This window comes from Lathyrus oleraceus, chromosome 3 (assembly GCF_024323335.1).
Source record: "Lathyrus oleraceus cultivar Zhongwan6 chromosome 3, CAAS_Psat_ZW6_1.0, whole genome shotgun sequence".
In the NCBI taxonomy this organism is placed as follows: domain Eukaryota; kingdom Viridiplantae; phylum Streptophyta; class Magnoliopsida; order Fabales; family Fabaceae; genus Lathyrus; species Lathyrus oleraceus.
In genome coordinates this window covers 496,454,528-496,466,915 of record NC_066581.1, presented here as the reverse complement: position 1 = coordinate 496,466,915, position 12,388 = coordinate 496,454,528, and positions in this window count along the sequence as shown.

The following is a 12,388-nucleotide window of genomic DNA, read 5'->3' as shown; positions in this document are numbered from 1 at the left end:
GTGCCTCCTTTTTCTCTTAATGTAACTTCTTTTCTCATCTCACTCCCTCGTATGTAAAACGAGTTTCTTTTATCTAATGTAATGTTATGAAGAAAGAGAAGAATTCAATATCAAAGGAGGACAATCTAGAAGATCTTGCTTGGAGAAGCTTAGATCGTTATTAGGTTAACTTAGGTTCTCTCATTGGCTTGGGAGAACAATTGCGCTAGGGGCCATAACTGTTTCATTATGTATGTTGATGCATGTGAATGTATGTTAATGCATGTGAGAGACGATTTATATGATAAATAAGCCGGTGAGATCAGAATAATTGCAAATTCCCTCAAATTAAATATTAAGTTTATGCTTTCCAAGTTTTAGCACTCATCAAGACTAGTATCGGATAATGTAGGTCTCGCCTACACGAGGTGCATGTTCTATATTAGTAAGGTGCGATGGGATAATTGTAATATCCAATTGCTAAAACAATGGGTCGAACTTAACTAAACAAATTATAATAAGATTATATGTGTTTAGAAGCAAGAGTTGGAAATGATCCATGTGATGGATTGGAATAAAGAGTTATTCATCCAACTAAAATATTCGAGAGTTGTATTAGATATAATTGGAAGGAGTTCCTACCTAAATAACCTAGTTTTGTGTAATCCGCCTACGCGGACTTAAAACAAAGTGAAATGTGGATCTCGATCCACTAGAAAATCTTCCAACGGGATTTTCCGAATCAAATGGTGAGGGTCATTTGTTTTGAGTAAAATAGAGGGAGCATATTTAATTAAAAGCCTAATTAAATATGTTATTGATACTTATATTTTCATTAATTTCATGTAGATTACCATGACAACAAACACCTCTAACAACATTTTACGATCAATCCTTGACAAGGAAAAATTGTCTGGGACAAATTTTCTGGATTGACACTAAAATCTGAGGATTGTCCTCAAACATGATAGAAAGTTGTATGTCTTGGAGAAACATGTTCCTGAAGAGAAACCTCCTAGTTCTGCACCTAAGGCAGAAAGAGATGCTTATAAGAAGCATGTCGATGATGCCAATGAAACTGCTTGTCTCATACTAGCTACTATGAACTCAGAGTTGCAAAAGGAACATGAGAACATGGCAGCGTTCGATATGATCGAACACCTGAAGATGCTCTATCAAGAGCAAGAAAGGCATGAAAGGTTTGAAGTTTAAAAAGCCCCTTTTCAAGGCAAGTTAGCTGAGGGAGCCCTGTAGGTCCCCATGTGCTCAAGATGATTGGGTATGTGGAAAACCTTGAAAGGTTGGGTTTTCCCCTCGGAAAGGAACTTGCGACTGATTTGATCTTGCAATCGTTACCAGATAGATTCATTCAATTTGTCCTAAATTTCAATATGAATGATATGGACAAATCTCTTCCTGAACTGCTAGCCATGTTAAGAACTACTGAGCAGAATCTGAAGTCAAAAGGGAAGTCCATTCTGATGATTGGAAATGGAAAGAGACAGAACAAAAGACCCACCAAGCAGGGTGATAAAGGGAAAGGCAAGGAAGTTGTCAAACCCATACCCACTGTTGCTGCTTTGAAGTCTAGTGGAGGCATACAAAGGCAGACACCTGCTTCCATTGCGGTAAGATCGAACACTGGAAGAGAAACTGCCCAAAGTACCTGGAAGATATGAAGAATGGAGTAGAGACTTCAACTTCAGGTATTTTTGTTATTGAAATTAATTTATCTACTTCTGCATCATGGGTATTAGATACTGGATGCGGTTCTCACATTTGTACAAATGTGCAAGGGCTAAAAAGGAGTAGAGATTTGACAAAAGGTGAAGTTGACCTACGAGTTGGCAATGAAGCAAAGGTTGTTGCTTTAGCCGTAGGAACTTATGTATTGAATTTACCTAGTGGTTTAATAATTCAGTTAGAGAACTGTTATTATGTACCTGCAATTAGTAGGAATATTATTTCTGTTTCTTGATTGGACAAGTTTGGTTTTTCATTTATAATAAAGAACAATTGTTGCTCAATTTATTTGAATGATATATTCTATGCTACTGCACAAATGAACAATGGACTATATGTCCTTGATCTTGAAATGCCTATTTATAACATTAATACTAAAAGAATGAAACATAATGAGTTAAATCCAACTTACCTTTGGCATTGTCGATTAGGCCACATAAATGAGAAACGCATTTCCAAACTCCATAAAGATGGACTCTTGAACTCTTTTGTTTATGAATCATACGAGACATGCAGATCTTGTTTTATTGGAAAGATGACAAAGTCTCTATTCACAGGAAAAGGTGAAATAGCTAATGATCTTTTGGGACTTGAATCAGTTATTTGTTAAGTGTGAGCCGCATGGAGTCGTTAGATGTATTTGGGACTTGAATCATCCACATTTATCTATATGATAATTTTCGTGTGCTAAGAAGGTTCTAAAAAATAATTGCAGTCTCTTGAGAGTGGTAAGAGAAGGATAATTGTGGTCGGCCCATATATATATATATATATATATATATATATATATATATATATATATATATATATATATATATATATATATATATATATATATATTATATATATATATATATATATATAATATATATATATATAATATATTATATATATATATATATATATATATATATATATATCTATAATATATATATATATATTTGTGTGTGAATAAAAGTTCAAAGAAATGTTAGAAAAGAAATTTATGCAAGTTTTAATTAAAATAACATTTAAATCATTTATACTAGTCATTCTTTTATAAAATCACTTCAACTTTAAATAGATTGTCATCAAAACTTGATCAAGCAATTTAATTTTTTAAACTAACATTTTTATAACTTAAATTTATAACAATCACTCATTAACGATTGTTTATTTTTTTATTTTAAATATTAATTGATATGGCTTTTTATTAATTTATTATAGAACAACAAGTTATATTCTCTTATAATATACTTTCATTTATTTACTATAATACCATTAATGAAAACAACTCTATTTTCCCGGACTTCTGTTTGGATTTGAGGTTAAATACTGAAAATGAAAACCAAAAACATGTTTTAGCTATTTATTATTTTTAATTTTATAAATAGTAAATTAAAAACAGTTTTGAAAAATAAAATTTAAAAATAAGTTCAACAAACAAGTTTTAAACTTTTTGGTTTTTAAATACAAAAAAAATTGTTATTAAAAAGCCTTTCAAACACGCCTTAAGTGTTCTACTTTTAGAAAAGGAGAAACTTGGCTCAACCATTGCAGGCCTGGAAGAGGAAGTTACCTTGTTTAAGTCCAAACTTGATAATACGATAAAGTATGTACGTATTTGAACAATGGTTCTAAGGCTCTTGATGAAATTTTAGAAGTTGGAAAGATGGCTAATGATGTGAAGGGAATACTTTTTGACTTCAGCTCTATGAACAAAGTAGCAAAAGTTTCCACTAAGGAATTTGTTTCCCATGTGAAGGAGACTAAAGTACGGATGGTGGATCATATGTCCCATCACCCTGATCAACAAATGTACCTTAAGTATAGAAGAAACAAGAACTCATCACGGAGATGTCATCAATGTGGAAGATATGTCCATATAAGGCCTTATTATTTTAAGTTGTATGGATACCCTCAATCTTATAATCAACTAAGGTTCAGCAGAAAAGGAGGCAAGAACAATCAAGCTAGGAAAGTATGGAAGTCCAAAGACATTGTCACATGTCTCATAGCTCACACATCTCTTAGAATTTTCTCTAGAGAAGATTTGTACTTTAATAGTGGATGTTCCAGGAACATGACTTGAGAAAAGAACTATCTTAAAGAGTTGAAACACTACTCCAATAGTTACGTTACATTTGGTGATGAAGCAAGAGGAAAAAATCAAGGGCATAGTCAAACTGGTTTATCCAGGTCTATCTAGCCTTGATAATATGATGTTGATAGAAAGATTAACTACAAAGTTAACCAATATAAGTCAACTATGTGATCAAGGTTTGAATGCGAGCTTTAACAAATCAGAATGCATTGTTTCTAGCAAAGTTCAAGAAATGTTAAGGAAAGAATCAAGTTCCAAAGATAACTATGAAGGAGAACGACGATCCAAAACGCAGTGGAAATTAAAATTTTCTCCTTTAGTGATCCTTATGAATGGGTATGATCAATGATAGGATAGTTACCTCTTATGACAATTGAAACCTTTGATGCAGATCTACGGAGCGATCACGAACATTGAACGATGACAACGCCTCTACTCAGTCCACACGAACGGATTCCTTCAATCTCAATGCTAGCTGCTACGAATGAAGGCTTTGAGTGTGTGGTGTGTGTGTGTGTGTGTGTGTGTGTGTGTGAGAGAGAGTGTAAGAGAGAGAGAGAGAGAGAGAGAGAGAGAGAGAGAGAGAGAGAGAGAGAGAGAGAGAGAGAGAGAGAGAGAGAGAGAGAGAGAGAGAGAGAGAGAGAGAGAGAGAGAGGAGAGAGAGAGAGAGAGAGAGAGAGAGAGAGAGAGAGAGAGAGAGAGAGAGAGAGAGAGAGAGAGAGAGAGAGAGAGAGAGAGAACGAAAATGCAACCGCAATGAATGCTTCTGCACAAGGGTTCTATTTATAGAACCACTTGTGTAGGCTTCAAGCTCAAAAGACCACTTAAGTGTAAGTTGCCCATATTTTATAATATGCCAAAATCACTTAAGCACATGCTACCTTACCATATTTCGTATTCTACTTAAGTACACCGTAACTTACGATGTTCTACAATTCACTTAAGTGCACCGTACCTTACGGTGTTCCTTAGTTACTCTATCTCTCATCGATCCGTCCTTTGTGTGTGACCCTGTAGGTTTTTGCGACATTGGCAATTATATTAAATCACGCATTTAACATAATAAACAGTGTGCGGTATCTAGCAACACATCACTGCTACCCAAGACACGAAAATGTCATGTGATCTGACAAATCCTTCTGTGATAATACTTATGTGTATAATTACCCTTTTGCCCTTATGTCTATATTGAGCACAAGGCATAGACCGTGTCATCCTTGTCCAGTTCAATATTGGGCCCATAGACATTTATCCTGTTATGCAGGATGGGCAAATTCCATCTAGGTCACTCATGTTCCTCAGCATGCTTCGTGGAGTACCCATCAACTGTCTTTATGGTTAACCAGTTACGGACAACGTTTGATCAACAATAAAGCACTTGACTCTACATCTAGGGTCCATAGTGGTTTCAGGTCGAAGGGTGGTATACACCATTATCACCATGAGAATAACTTATGACACTTTGCATAACATTCTATATAGTATTCTCATAGCGGGTCAATCCGGTATAAATACTACTCTTAATATTCATACCTATGTTTAAGACTTGATAACTCCTTATCCATGATCCATGAGATGTGATCATCAGTCTATATACATAATAGTCTTAATGCTTTAATGTTATCCCACTTCACAATAAAGCTCGACTACGGATACTTTAAGAATATTGTCCTTATGTTTAATGTGATCTCATGATCAAGTCACACTTGATACATTAAACGGACTAGCTATCCTAGGGACTTTATTAAACCAACATAATAAAGAAAAAGCCTTTTATTATTAATAAATAATTCGATACAAGTACCAAAAGTATTGGCCTCTAGGGCTTACACCAACAATCTCCCACTAGCACTAGAGCCAATCAGGCATACCCTTAATACCCATAGATCTAGTATGCCCATCATGCTTCTGCTGCGCAAGAGGCTTTGTCAGTGGGCCAGCAATATTGTCAAGTGTAGGTACTCTGCATATTTTCACATCTCCTATATCTATTATCTCTCGAATGAGATGATAACGCCTAAGTATGTGTTTGGATCGTTGGTGAGATCTAGGTTTCCTAGCTTGTGCGATAGAACCATTGTTATCACAATAGAGACCAATGGGATCCACAATGCTAGGAAGCATACCAAGTTCACTAATGAACTTTTTGATCCAAACAACTTCCTTTGCTGCACTTGAGGCAACAATATACTCGGCCTCGATTGTAGAATCAGCAACTGTATCTTGCTTTGAACTTTTCCAGCTCACAGTGCCACCATTTAAGCAAAACACATAACCATATTGCGATCTAAAGTCATCATTATCTGTCTGGAAGCTAGCATCGATGTATCCAATTACAATTAGCTCTTCCTGACCTCCATATATCAAGAATGCGTCCTTAGTCCTTCACAAATACTTAAGGATATTCTGATTCCCAATATATAGGCTGCTTCACCTAGGTCCTTCATAGAAAAGCATTTCCCCAACCAAGACTTTACTTGTTGCAGGGTAGGGACATCATTTCCAATGAGTAATATGTCATCTACATATAATACCAGGAAAACGATCATGCTCCCACTAACCTTCTTGTAGACATAAGACTCATCTTCGTTCTTGATGAATCCATATTGTTTTACTGTTTCATCAAAACGAAGATTCCAGCTTCTAGAAGCTTGCTTCAATCCATAGATTGATCTTTGTAACTTACATATCTTTTGGGCTTCTTCTGGTATGTCAGATCCTTCAGGTTGTGTCATGTACACATCCTCAAGAAGATTCCCATTAAGGAAAGCAGTTTTGACATCCATCTGCCATATTTCATAATCATGATATGCAGCGATAGCAAGTAAAATCCGAACAGATTTAAGCATTGCAACTGGTGAAAAGGTTTCATCATAGTTAACCCCATGAATTTGTTTATATCCTTTTTGCAACCAGTCTTGCCTTATAGGTATGTACCTTACCATCCATGTCAGTCTTACTTTTAAAGACCCACTTGCATCCTATAGGGTTAACTCCTGCAAGAGGCTCTACCAAGGTCCAAACCTGGTTTGTGTACATGGAATCCACTTCAGATTTCATGGCTTCTAGCCACTTCTCAGACTCGGGACCAATTATGGCCTCTTGGTAGGTCACAGGCTCATCTTGATCCATGAGTAATACATCATCTTGATCAGTTATGAGATATCCATATCTTTCAGGTAGGTGACGTATCCTGCCTGATCTACGTTGGTCTTGTTCTACTTGAGCAGGTTGCTCTTCCAGAACTACTTGTGTTTCCTGCTCTAATTCCTCCATAGGTGTATCAATGCTTTGTGATTCTTGAATTTCTTCAAGCTCTACTTTCCTCCCACTGATTCCTTTGGAAATAAAATCCTTTTCTAGGAAAACTCCAGTTCGAGCGATAAACACTTTGCCCTCAGAAGGATTGTAGAAGTAATACCCTCTTGTTTCTTTAGGATATCCCACAAATAAACATTTGTCAGATTTGGGCTCAAGCTTAGTTGAAATTTGTCGTTTCACATAAACTTCGCAACCCCAAATCTTCATGTAAGACATATGTGGTTTCTTACTGCTCCATATCTCATATGGTGTCTTCTCAACCTTTTGGATGGAACACGGTTAAGTGTGTAAGCTGCTGTCAATAGTGCATGTCCCCAAAAAGGAGTTTGGAAGATCGGCGTGACTCATCATGGATCGGACCATGTCTAACAGGGTTCGATTTCTTCTCTCAGATACACCATTCCACTGGGGTGTTCTAGGAGGAGTAAGCTGGGATAGGATCTCACACTCTTTCAGATGGTCATCAAATCTAGGCTTAAATACTCACCACCTCGATTTGATCGAAGAGTTTTAATATTCTTACCTAGTTGGTTTTGTACTTCATTCTTTTAGTATTAATGTTATAAATAGGCATTTCAAGATCAAGGACATATAGTTCATTGTTCATTTATGCAGTAGCATAAAATATATCATTCAAATAAATTGAGCAACAATTGTTCTTTATTATAAATGAAAAACATAACTTGTCCAAACAAGAAATGGTAATAATATTCCTGCTAATTGCAGGTACATAATAACAGTTCTCTAACTGAATTATTAAACCACTAGGTAAAGTCAATACATAAGTTCCTATGGCTAAAGCAGCAACCTTTGCTCCATTGCCAACTCGTAGGTCAACTTCACCTTTTCCCAAATCTCTACTTCCTTTAAGCCCCTGCACATTTGTACAAATGTGAGAACCGCATCTAGTATCTAATACCCATGATGCAGAAGTAGATAAATTTATTTCAATAACAAAAATACATGAAGTTGAAGTCTCTACTCCATTCTTCGTATCTTCCAGGTACTTTGGGCAGTTTCTCTTCCAGTGTCCGGTCTTACCGCAATGGAAGTAGGTGCATGCCTTTGCTATGCCTCCACTAGGCTTTAAAGCAGCAACAGTGGGTCTGGGTTTGGCAACTTCCTTGCCTTTTCCTTTATCACCCTGCTTGGCGGGCCTACTGTTCTGTCTCTTTCCATTTCCGATCATTAGAATGGATTTCCCTTTTGTCTTCAGATTCTGCTCAGTAGTTCTTAACATGGCTAGCAGTTCAGGAAGAGATTTGTCCATATCATTCATATTGAAATTTAGGATAAATTGACTGAATCCATCTGACAACAATTGCAAGATCAAATCAGTCGCAAGTTCCTTTTCGAGGGGAAAGCCCAACCTTTCAAGGTTTTCCACATACCCAATCATCTTGAGCACATGGGGACCTACAAGGGCTCCCTCAGCTAACTTGCCTTGAAAAAGTGCTTTTGAAACTTCAAACCTTCCATGCCTTGCTTTCTCTTGATAGAGCATCTTCAGGTGTTCGATCATATCGAACGCTGTCATGTTCTCATGTTGCTTTTGCAATTCTGAGTTCATGGTAGCTAGCATGAGACAATCAGTTTCATTGGCATCATCGACATGCTTCTTATAAGCATCTCTTTCTGCCTTAGGTGCAGAACTAAGAGGTTCCTCTTCAGTAAAAGGTTTCTCCAAGACATACAACTTTCTATCATGTTTGAGGACAATCCTCAGGTTTCGGTGCCAATCTAGAAAATTTGTCCCAGACAATTTTTCCTTGTCAAGGATTGATCACAAAATGTTGTTAGAGGTGTGTGTTATCATGGTAATCTACATAAGAATTAATGAAAATATAAGTATCAATAACATATTTAATTAGGCCTTTAATTAAATATGCTCCCACTATTTTACTCAAAACAAATGACCCTCATCATTTGATTCGGAAAATCCCGTTAGAAGATTTTCTAGTGGGTCGAGATCCATATTTCACTTTGTTCTAAGTCCGCGTAGACGGATTACATAAAACTAGGTTATTTAGGTAGGAACTCCTTCCAATTGTATCTAATACAACTCTCGAAAATTTGAGTTGGATGAATAACTCCTTATTCCAATCCATCATATGGATCATTTCCAACTCTTACTTCTAAACATATATAATCTTATTATAATTTGTTTAGTTAAGTTTGACCCATTGTTTTAGCAGTTAGATATTACAATTATCCCATCGCACCTTACTAATATAGAACATGCACCTCGCGTAGGCGAAACCTATATTATTTGATACTAGTCTTGATGAGTGCTAAAACTTGGAAAACATAAACTTAATATTTAATTTGAGGGAATTGCAATTGTTCTGATCTCACCGACTTATTTATCATATAAATCGTCTCTCACATGCATCAACATACATAATGAAACAGTTATGACCCCTAGCGCAATTGTTCTCCCAAGCCAATGAGAGAACCTAAGCTAACCTAATAACAATCTAAGCTTCTCCAAGCAAGATCTTCAAGGTTGTCCTCCTTTGATATTGAATTCTTCTCTTTATTCATAACATTGTCCTCCTTTGATATTTAATTCTTCTCTTTCTTCATAACATTACATTACATAAGAAACTCGTTTTACATACGAGGGAGTGAAATGAGAAAAGAAGTTACATTAAGAGATTAAAAGGAGAGGCACAACACGCAGGTCGTATTTAAATACCCAAAACAAAATAAAGGAAAACTAAGGCCATAACTGATCACCACAAGGCAATAATAATAAACACATTATTATTATTATTTTTAATTCTTTAATTAATTAAAACCAAATTAAATTTCGGCGACCGATCACACTACGCAGAGTTAGCCGGGGTCCGCTGCCCCGTCAGCGGACGGTGGTTCCGTTGACCGATCAGCGGACGGGGGTCAAGGGGACAGCGCCCCTTGCGGGGTTGTAGGGGCAGCGCCCGTGTCCGAAATTTTAATGAACAATTCATTTGAAATCGGCGTCATTTTGCATCAATACAACTCTTGCGCAGTCACAAAACAGAAACTCCGAGAATTCTGACTCTGTGAATGTGATGACCGTCACAAGCATGTTACGACCGTCACGTCCAGCTTGTTACGACTGTCACAGGCCCATGACGAACGTCACGCGGCCAAAATAACAGAAACGCCTAGAATTCTGGATCTGTGAATGTGACGACCGTCACAAAGCATGTTACGACCATCACATCCAGCTTGTTACGATTGTCACGCGGCCAAAAAACCAATGCTTTGAAACAATCAACAGACGTGTTCCAACAAGCCCTCAATTCACAACTCCTTGACGGTACAACCCTTGTGCCGTCACTAACCCTAATGCACCAATTTCAGACCGTCAAACACACCTCGATTGTTGATTCAGTATGATTGATCAATAGATCATTGCTTCACCATACTAATGTCGGATTCCGAAGCAAATGACCATTGATCGCTCAAAGGAAAACAACCATTTAGTGTTTGAATGAATGAAACAGAAACAATATATCATATATACCGTACTTTGCATTAGGATTACTTATATCATATATAAGTTGATCGGTCTCAATTGCGTAACCTATGGACGATCGATGTATCGCTGCTTCACCATACTAATGTCGGTTCTGAAGCATAGTCAACATCAATCATCCAAATCGTACACACATGATGCCAAATTTAATTACTCGTTTATTCTTTGATTCATTCTGTCTTTTAATCATATTAATACAGAAAACAAACAGCTATCTGATGCACGGTTTCATAAGTGGCTCTGATACCACTGAAGGAGAACGGCGATCAAAAATGCAACGGAAATCAAAAATTTCTCCTTTAGTGATCCTTACGAATGGGCATGATCAGTGATAGGATAGTTACCTCTTGTGACGATTGAAACCTTTGATGCAGATCTACGGAGCGATCACGAACGTTGAACGATGACAACGCCTCTACTCAGTCCACACGAACGTATTCCTTCAATCTCAGTGCTAGCTGCTACGAATGAAGGCTTTGAGAGAGAGAGAGAGAGAGAGAAAGAGAGAGAGAGAGAGAGAGAGAGAGAGAGAGAGAGAGAGAGAGAGAGAGAGAGAGAGAGAGAAAGAAAATGCAACCGCAATGAATGCTTCTGCACAAGGGTTCTATTTATAGAACCACTTGTGTGGGCTTCAAGCTAAAAAGCCCACTTAAGTGTAAGTGACCCATATTTTATAATATGCCAAAATCACTTAAGCACATGGTACCTTACCATATTCCGTATTCTACTTAAGTACACCGTACCTTACGTTGTTCTACAATTCACTTAAATGCACCGTACCTTACGGAGTTCCTTAGTTACTCTATCTCTCATCAACCCGTCCTTTGTGTGTGACCCTGTAAGTTTTCGCGACATTGGCAATTATATTAAATCATGCATTTAACATAATAAACAGTGAGCGGTATCTAGCAACACATCACTACTACCCAAGACACGAAAATGTCATGTGATTTGACAAATCCTTCTGTGATAATACTTATGTGTATAATTACCCTTTTGCCCTTATGTCTATATTGAACACAAGGCATAGACCGTGTAATCCTTGTCCAGTTTAATATTGTGCCCATTGACATTTATCCTGTTATGCAGGATGGGCAAATTCCATCTACGTCACTCATGTCCCTCAGCATGCTTCGTGGAGTACCCATCAACTGTCTTTATGGTTATCCAGTTACGGACAATGTTTGATCAACAATAAAGCACTCGACTTTACATCTAGGGTCCATAGTGGTTTCAGGTCGAAGGGTGGTATACACCATTATCACCATGAGAATAACTTATGACACTTTGCATAACATTCTATATAGTATTCTCATTGCGGGTCAATCCGGTATAAATATTACTCTTAATATTCATACCTATGTTTAAGACTTGATAACTCCTTATCCATGATCCATGAGATGTGATCATCAGTCTATATACATAATAGTCTTAATGCTTTAATATTATCCCACTTCACAATAAAGCTCGACTACAGATACTTTAAGAATAGTGTCCTTATGTTTAATGTGATCTCATGATCAAGTCACACTTGATACATTAAACGGACTAACTATCCTAGGGACTTTATTCAACCAACATAATAAAGAAAAAGTCTTTTATTATTAATAAATAATTCGATACAAGTACCAAAAGTATTGGCCTCTAGGGCTTACACCAACAAACTATTATTTGTGGGTATCTCAAAACAAAAGTTAGTCCTCAACATGTTGATATCCAAGGTAGATGAGACCAAG